Genomic DNA, 7,983 nt, shown 5'->3' with positions numbered 1-7,983 from the left:
ATGTCAAAAGGAATATTTAAGTAATTAATGACATGCCTTCAATAATATTACACTATCATATTCTGCAGGAAGACTATGTTGATATAAGGTTCCTGGCAGAGGATGGGGTAGACTAGAATGTAAAATAAGAGGGAAAAAGTACAAATAGTCCTGTTTTTAAGGACTTTAGTAGTTTTGATGATGTTAAATTTACAAGAAACAAGTAATTTAATTGTCATTAAATTGTATTACACTCAAGGTTACTTATAAGTCCTGGGTTTTTTTTTTTTTTCTTATAATACAGTAACATAAAGTCTTTTTGAAAACAGAAACCTTAATAAAGCTTTCCTCTCTCCCTGTAATTTCTAGATGGAAAAGGGAGATTCAGAATCATTATATTTTAATTATAGTAATATATTTTGTGGTTTCCAAATTTTAGTTTTCAAGTTATGGCCAGTTTCTACAGTTATGGGATGTTTTATATTGAGATGATTATAAGGTAACTTACTTAAAAGGCAAAAAGAAATGCCAAGGTAAGTCTGCAAACATTTACTTCAACATTTAAAGTCTGTTAACGGCTCAATTCAAGTAACGTGTTGTTGCATGATTACAGAAAGCTAGGTTTCTTTTAACTAGTTAGAATACTGTTGAATAATATAAAAACAATGGCTTTTATGTTTATTTTTCTCTGAGGCTTATAGTTTTAGTAATCACATTAGTATTACATTCCAGAATTCCAGAGGAATGACATAAAAACTGGCATGGAGATTATGAAAAATTACCAGAAAATGAAAAGGAAAAAGAGCAAAAGAGAGAGGTGGGGAGAGGAAAAGAGAACAGAAGGAAAGAAAAGGGAAAACAGTTTGGATCAGTGGTTGGATTCCTTACTTATTAGCTCATTGACTCTTTCAAAACATTAACATGCTAGTGATAAGCCTTTGGCAAATAAGTTAACCTCTTAGCCCAAGTTCTGAAGAAAAATATTTTTTAAATAATCAGAAGCAATGAAATTGGAAAGGATAATAATTCCATCTCTGTCTCATGGTTATTGTGAGGTTTATCATATGTAACATATATGAATATGCTTTGGAAAAAATTCTCTACAAATGAAAGTTCTCTAAGGGTACTGTCAATAAAAGGCACAGTACCTTTTTCCATCTTATTTCTAAAAACATATTTGAGGTATTTCATGGAGGGGTTCAGGCCCACAGTACAGAGAGCAAGATGAAAAACATCTTTTATCTTCCAAGAGAGATTGTAAACTGTCCCAGTACTCAAGCTAAATGTGTGAAGGTACAGAAGGAACAGAACAATATCTCTTTGACTAATGTCTTTGACAAAAATAACAAAAACAACTGCTTTGCGTACATCAGACGTGATATCTTCTTGAGAAAAAGTTGGGTAGATGATTCATTCTACAAAACAGGAAAATTTGATCAAGGAGACTGAGTCACTCAGTTCAATACTTATTTATGCAAAGTCTATTTTAAATGTTTACAGACTTGTTTCAAATAACTATGGTCACTGTGTTCCATTAACTGAGACATTAGTGTGTATCTCTCGCTGTTCAAATCTAAAATACCCTCTCATTTAATTCTCACAATGACCACATGAGGTGGGCAATAATTTCTCAATTTTGCAGATGAAAAAAGTAAACTTTGAGGACCTAAGCATATTTTTAAGTTTACCTATCTAGTAAGTGGCAGGATCTGACTTAAAATCCAGACCTTCATTGCCTTGCTTCTACACTTTCAGCTCCAGAGGATCTGCTGCCAGTGCTTCTCCAACATAGTGGAACAATAGCACTGAGCTCAGGACTCCACTGCAAAGTCAGCTGTTTATCTCTTGAGTTCATTGGACCAGTGACCCCCGCCTGCCCCAAGCATGCAGTCCTGTCATCTTCACCGGTGTGATAGAGGTATTATCCCGAAGGCAATTCTCCATCTAGTTCATCTCCTCTTATCAGTCATGTTCTCTTAGTTCCAGTAGTGTGTGAATACTTGTGCAGGGGTTAGGGGAGCTGGCAAGGGTAGGGGTTCAATAAGTGGAAAGGTGAAAAAAATAATAATTTAAGAGGACTGGAAAATATGAATAGATTTAATGACTATTTATTAAGTGCCCACTCAGTGTCAGGTACTATTCTAGGAGCTGGAACAAAATAATGAACAAAAGAGTGGTTGTCAACAGTTTGTAGCCTTGCTGGGTAGCAGGATACCAGTGTAAAATAAGGAGCCACATGAATTAATGCACAATTTAAAATTATGATGGCTTAGGATAGTAAAATAATGCTATAACAAAGAATAAGGAGAGGAAGATATAGTTTAGACGGGGAGTGAATTGTTTCAGGAAGGTCTTTCTGAGAAAATGTTTAAAAAACTTGTTTATAATCTGTATTTGAAATATTTGTATATTGATTCTGGAATAATACAACTGTTAACTTTTTTTTTTAAATTTTATTTAATTGTGTAAAAGTCAACTAGGACAGGAAACTAGATTTAAAAACTCATTTCCAAATCCCTACATAAACCAAATCCCAATAAAGGATTTTTAGTATTATTTATTTTCCAAGTGGTTATCCAATATGAAATTAAATAAAACAGCTTAAGTATTATCCATACTTTTTCCTTTTTCACCATCATTGTTAACTTTTGATGGAAGTTATAGTTAATAGTAAGAAATATGTTTATCATTAGTTCATATGCATAGTTTTCTTACAGTTGTTAGAAATAAATCACAGAAATGTATATTTCTTCATATGCTTTAATTGTGAAATTTAAGGAACTATTTTAATTATCTTTGTATTAGCTGGAGTAAGACATAATAATCACACATTTTTACAGACAAAACAACTATTTTTAAAACTTTTATTTTATTTTTATTGGTTCTTTATAGTTACACAAAACATTAGGATTTGTTTTGACATAATTATAAAAGTATGGAATATAATTTGCCCTAATTCAATCCCTAGTACTTCCCCTATCCCTTCCTCTACCCTCCCCCTGTTCCCTTGCCTCTACTCAACAGATCTTCTGCTATTTACTTGTAGAAAATAACTATTATTTTGTTTCAGATTTTCTTTTTCTTATATCTCTCAATTAACACAAGTTTAACTATTTCTCTCTTTATATGTTAAAAATAATCTTACTATTCAATGTATCTGGTCTAATATTAATACTGTATGGTATATTGGTTACATCTCATTTCTAAATCTTCTTTATGTAACCACATAATGGTTTAATATAATCAAATATCATTTAGTTACTTAGTTAACAAAACTAGTTTTTCATTAAAAAATTTGATGAAATTTGACAACTTTTAATAATCACCTCAAGAAATACCTAGAACTCCCTTTATTAAGTAAAATATGTACATTTTCCCCTTAACATTTTGGGTGTAAATTACCACCTTTTTTTTTTAATAGAGACAGTTACTTCTTAAATAGCATAAAAAATAAAAGTTTTCTTAATTAGTGGGAAGGAACTTTATTTATTTATTTTACTTTCCATTATTCCCTCTGTGCAGAAACTTTTCTGTAAAACTATAGCCTATTTTCAAATATAAAACTAAGTTCTCAACCTGTCCTCTTTCTTGCATTCTCTCTTGGGCTGACTCCAAGCCACACCCACCACACTTCCTCTTATAGGAAGGAAGCTCCCTTAAGACTCTGTGGGTCTGGCCGTGAGGGTTTTCTGCTTGTAGTCGTGGTGTCCTGGGTGCCTTGCAGGTAGAGGGCTTAGAAGGGACCTGTACCCAGTGCTTACTCCCTTTGAATCTGGAACAGTTCTATGCAAAGCCAGCAGGTCTCCAAGTACTCTAGGGAAACTTCGGTCATCCCTTCACTCCTTATTGCCTTGGTGGGCCTCTAAACTCTCCTTTTTGCCAGCCTTCCACCCAGGCACCAGTCTTCATAGAATCACAGGGCAACTCCAACCCATACTCTTCTCTCAATAAGAAAAGTCTGCAACTTGTGTCTGCCCAAAAGGCACTGAGTCACTTGAACATTGAGCCTGTGCCTATGGTCCCAGCTCTGGAGAGGCAGGAGGATCACTAGATCCCGAGGGTTTGAGACCAGCCTGGACAATATAGAAAGACCCTTTCTCAAATAAAAGAAAAAAAAAGTTGAAACAGGGAAGTTGGTAATAACAATGGCAATCACAATAACTGTTACTCTGTTTTTAAACAACAGAAAATCAGAGAGGTTGAAGATCACTTGCCCAAGAGTACAGAATTGGGAAACTGTGCACAGGATTGGAGCTCAGGACTACTTCTCTCCAAAGCCACCTATGCCACCTTCTCTAAAAGGACTCATGAGTTTCTTCTGTCCTCATGGCTGTTTTTGCCTCTCATGGAACCTGTTAGCTGAGGTAAGTAGGCTAAGAAGGGGGTGAGGAAGCGCACATCAATTTAGAGTGAGGTGGGTTGAGACCAGCCTGAACAATATAGAAAGACCCTTCCACATTTCTGCTGTTTGTTGCAGCAGTATGGCCAGTGCCCTACCAAAAAGCTTCTGAACTTAAATTTCAATTTTTAGCGTATGTGTGCGTGCAAACACACACACACACTATATATGTAAAATTTGATGCATGAACTCAAAAGCCTTCAAAAGGAGTTCCTGACAACTGAGAAAGAAAAGTTATAAAATTGATGACATCTTTTGTTATAAAATGATTTTTTTATGTTTTTAAGTGAGTTTAGATATTTTGTTGGTCATTTTCCCCTTGAAAGAACCAGTGAAATGAAATTCATTTCACTCATTGAATCTTTCTTTTCCTCTGTCCCTTCCTCCCTCCTTTCTTTCTGTCCTCTAATTTCTCATTTATGAGACACTTGTAATATCTAAGACAGTATTAAGCATTATGGATTCAGAGATTATTGTACCTGGTTTCCTGGAATGCTACACAGAGAATAACTGGATCTTAAGAACAAAAGGTAAATACAAAAAAGGAAAAAAACAAAAACCAAAAAACCTCTACTATAAAACAAAAGGATATATCAGGAGTGGCCAAATAAAGTGTGATCTTTTTGTTTCATTTTTTGATTCATACATAGAGTACTCTCCACTGAGAGAACAGGGGATTAGGAAAAGCATCATGAGGAGGCGATATATAGGCTATACTTTGAAGGAGGTGTGAAAAGTTGATATATAGATATGGGGCATGGATGGAGTTTGGGGCAGTAGAACAATCAGGAACTACATCATGGAGTCAGAGAATTGGATGTGTACATGGTGCAGTGGCCTGAATATTTGTGCTAGCCACCAATTCCTATGTTGAAATCCTAATCCACAAGATGATAGCATTAGGAGATAGGGGCTTTAGTAGGTGATATAGGCTATGAAGGAAGAGTGCTTATGTTTAAGATTAATGCCCTTTCAAAAGAGATTCATAAAAACTAAATAATCTCTTCCACCATGGGAGGTGATTAAGAAAGTGGGCCATCGCTGGACATGGAAACTGCTAGTGCTGTTGTTTTGAATTCTCAGCCTCTGGAACTGTGAAAAACAAATTTCTGTTATTTAAATAAAATTTACTTAAATAAATAAAATTTATTAAATAAAATTTAATAACATTTATGAGAAGCTATTGTTTTAAACTGAGTTTCCGCACTGTCAACAGACCAGACCAAACCAGAATAGTCATTTATGCCAGGTACCATGTAATCAAATAGAACTTAAAAAAAAGCCCAGTTTCCTGAAAAACAGAAGAATCATAGCAAATAATCATAAGGGGCCCAATAAACCTGGTAGGGTAACCTGATGTTAACCACTTCACTTTTTGCATGATGCTGTTTTCCTATTTCTGCTTAAGCTACCTTACAAAGTCTGACTATTCTGCCACACCTAGTGGAGTACCTTTCAATTTTATGAATGGAATGCTGCCCAATTCATGAATTGCTATAAAAACCAATTAGATTTATTTTGCACTACTGGGGATTGAACCCAGGGGCACTCTGACATTAAGCTATGACTTTAGCCCTTCTTATTTTGTATTTTGAGATAGGTCTTGCTAAGATTGCTGAGGCTGGCCTTTCACTTGCAATCCTCCTGCCTCATCTTTCTGAGTAGCTGGGATCACAGGCCTATGCCACTCACTGCAATTGGCTCTAAGTAGATATTTAAACTCAATTTGTTGAAATTTTGTTCTTGAACTCAAATTTATGGTGTTTACTATAGAAGCCTTAATGGACTAAGACACATGGCCAACAATATGTATTTAATTTTAATGAATGTTTGATTTTTAAAGGCAAATGAAAAAAATAAGTTAAAAAGATATGTCAAGTCCAAATTTAAAAGATTAATCTAAAGTCTTAGAATTTCGTTTTCTTCCTTTCAAAAGTGAAGTCAATTATACTCCTTAGTTTATACCATACTTTGGCTGTCGATCTTTTCTTCTATTTCTTTCACTTATTCATTGTTATTTCCTTCTATTCCTATTTCTGATTTCCATTCCCACTCCCACCAGTATTCTGATATACTTGATATTTATGCTTTCTTTGTATGAGTGTTTTTTTTTTTTTTAGGGCCAAGGATTGAACTCAGGACCTTGCACATCCTAAGCAGTGCTCTGCCACTGAGCTAAATCCCCATCCTTTGTATGTGTTTTAATTGTATAAATACTACTGATTTAAAATAAATTTTATTATGGAAAATTTCAAACATAAAAACAGAATATTATAACAAACTTGCCTATATCTATTATCCAGCTGTGATAATTATCAATTCTTTCAAAATATATTTTATCTATATCCTCATCACTTTTGCAGTCTCTTCCTTGAAGTTATTTTAATGAAAATCATAGACATCATATTATTGCATATGTAAATATTTCAATATGAATCTTTAAATGATAAGGACCTTTTACAAAAATATAATTACAATTATATTGCTATTATCTCACTTAAAATTAGTGAAAATTTCTTAATTATTTCTGAAGTAGGTGGCAATCACATTTTCTCAATATTTCTGCAGAACATTAGAGAAGATTGAAATTATTAAAATCTATAAATTTGGAGGAGTTTCCCTGCAGAACGGAGATTGAGACCTCTGAAGTGGGGGTTATTACTTTCTTATGGGCATGTTGAACCTGGCTCTAGAAATGTTGGAAACACAGGGAACTAAAATCAACTGTTGCCACTGTAACAAATTGCCACTACTGGGAGAAGAGTTGATGGTACTGTCTCCCTTTTTTTGTTCGGTACTTTGCAACATCACTAATAATTCCTTAATTATGTTAGATTCTGACTGTGTTTCTGACTCCTGACTGGATTCCTGTTGATACATACCATCTCATGTCCCTGGATTCTTTTCTCTTTCCCACTATATTTATGTTGTTCTAGATTATTACCAAAATGCCTTTTATTTTTCACATTCTCTTTATTTGTTCATTTTTCAAATTAAAAATAGGATCTGTATTTCACATGTTTTTTTCAGAAAAAAAATTATTATTTTGGTAATTTTTCATTATTAACATCTTTATTGAGGTATAGTTTATACACAGTAAAATGCACAATAAAGTTTACAGTTTGGCAGGTTTTGACACATAAGTATACTCATGAAACTATAACCATAATCAAGATAATGAGCATATTCATCTCCCCCAAAAGTTTTTTCATTCTCTGTTGTAATCCTGCTTTTCCACCTTTCTCTCCCTTCTACCCATCCCCAAAGCAATCACTGATCTGCTTTCTGACATAATTTATTGGTTGTATTTTCTAGAATTTTATGTCAATGGATCAAATAGTGTATACGCTTTTTATCTTGTTTAGCATAATTATATTGATGTTCACTCATGTCATTGCATGTAGCAATAGCTCATTCTTTTTATCATTGAGTAGTAGTACATCCATTATATGAATGTATTACAGTTTTTTATTCATTTACAAATTAATGGATACTTGGAATTTTCCAGTTTGGGCTATTATGAATAAATTTGATGTGAACAGTTATATATAAGTTTTCCATAGACATAGGCTTTCTTTTTCATTGGAAAATTCTTTGGAGTAGGA

The 7,983-nt window shown here is 33.7% G+C and overlaps 1 long non-coding RNA gene across 1 annotated transcript; it reads left to right on the top strand.

The window, feature by feature from the left end:
• The first annotated feature begins 1,438 nt into the window (after window positions 1–1,438).
• Window positions 1,439–6,641, top strand: LOC139706231 (uncharacterized). Its single transcript, XR_011707868.1, has 3 exons — window positions 1,439–1,897; window positions 4,166–4,343; window positions 6,499–6,641. It is a non-coding gene; the product is annotated as an uncharacterized lncRNA (long non-coding RNA).
• Window positions 6,642–7,983: the final 1,342 nt, after the last annotated feature.

The sequence above is a fragment of the Marmota flaviventris genome, chromosome 6 (assembly GCF_047511675.1).
Source record: "Marmota flaviventris isolate mMarFla1 chromosome 6, mMarFla1.hap1, whole genome shotgun sequence".
Lineage (NCBI taxonomy): Eukaryota > Metazoa > Chordata > Mammalia > Rodentia > Sciuridae > Marmota > Marmota flaviventris.
The sequence above is the reverse complement of the archived record's forward strand: the minus strand, read 5'-3'. Positions and strand labels throughout refer to the sequence as shown.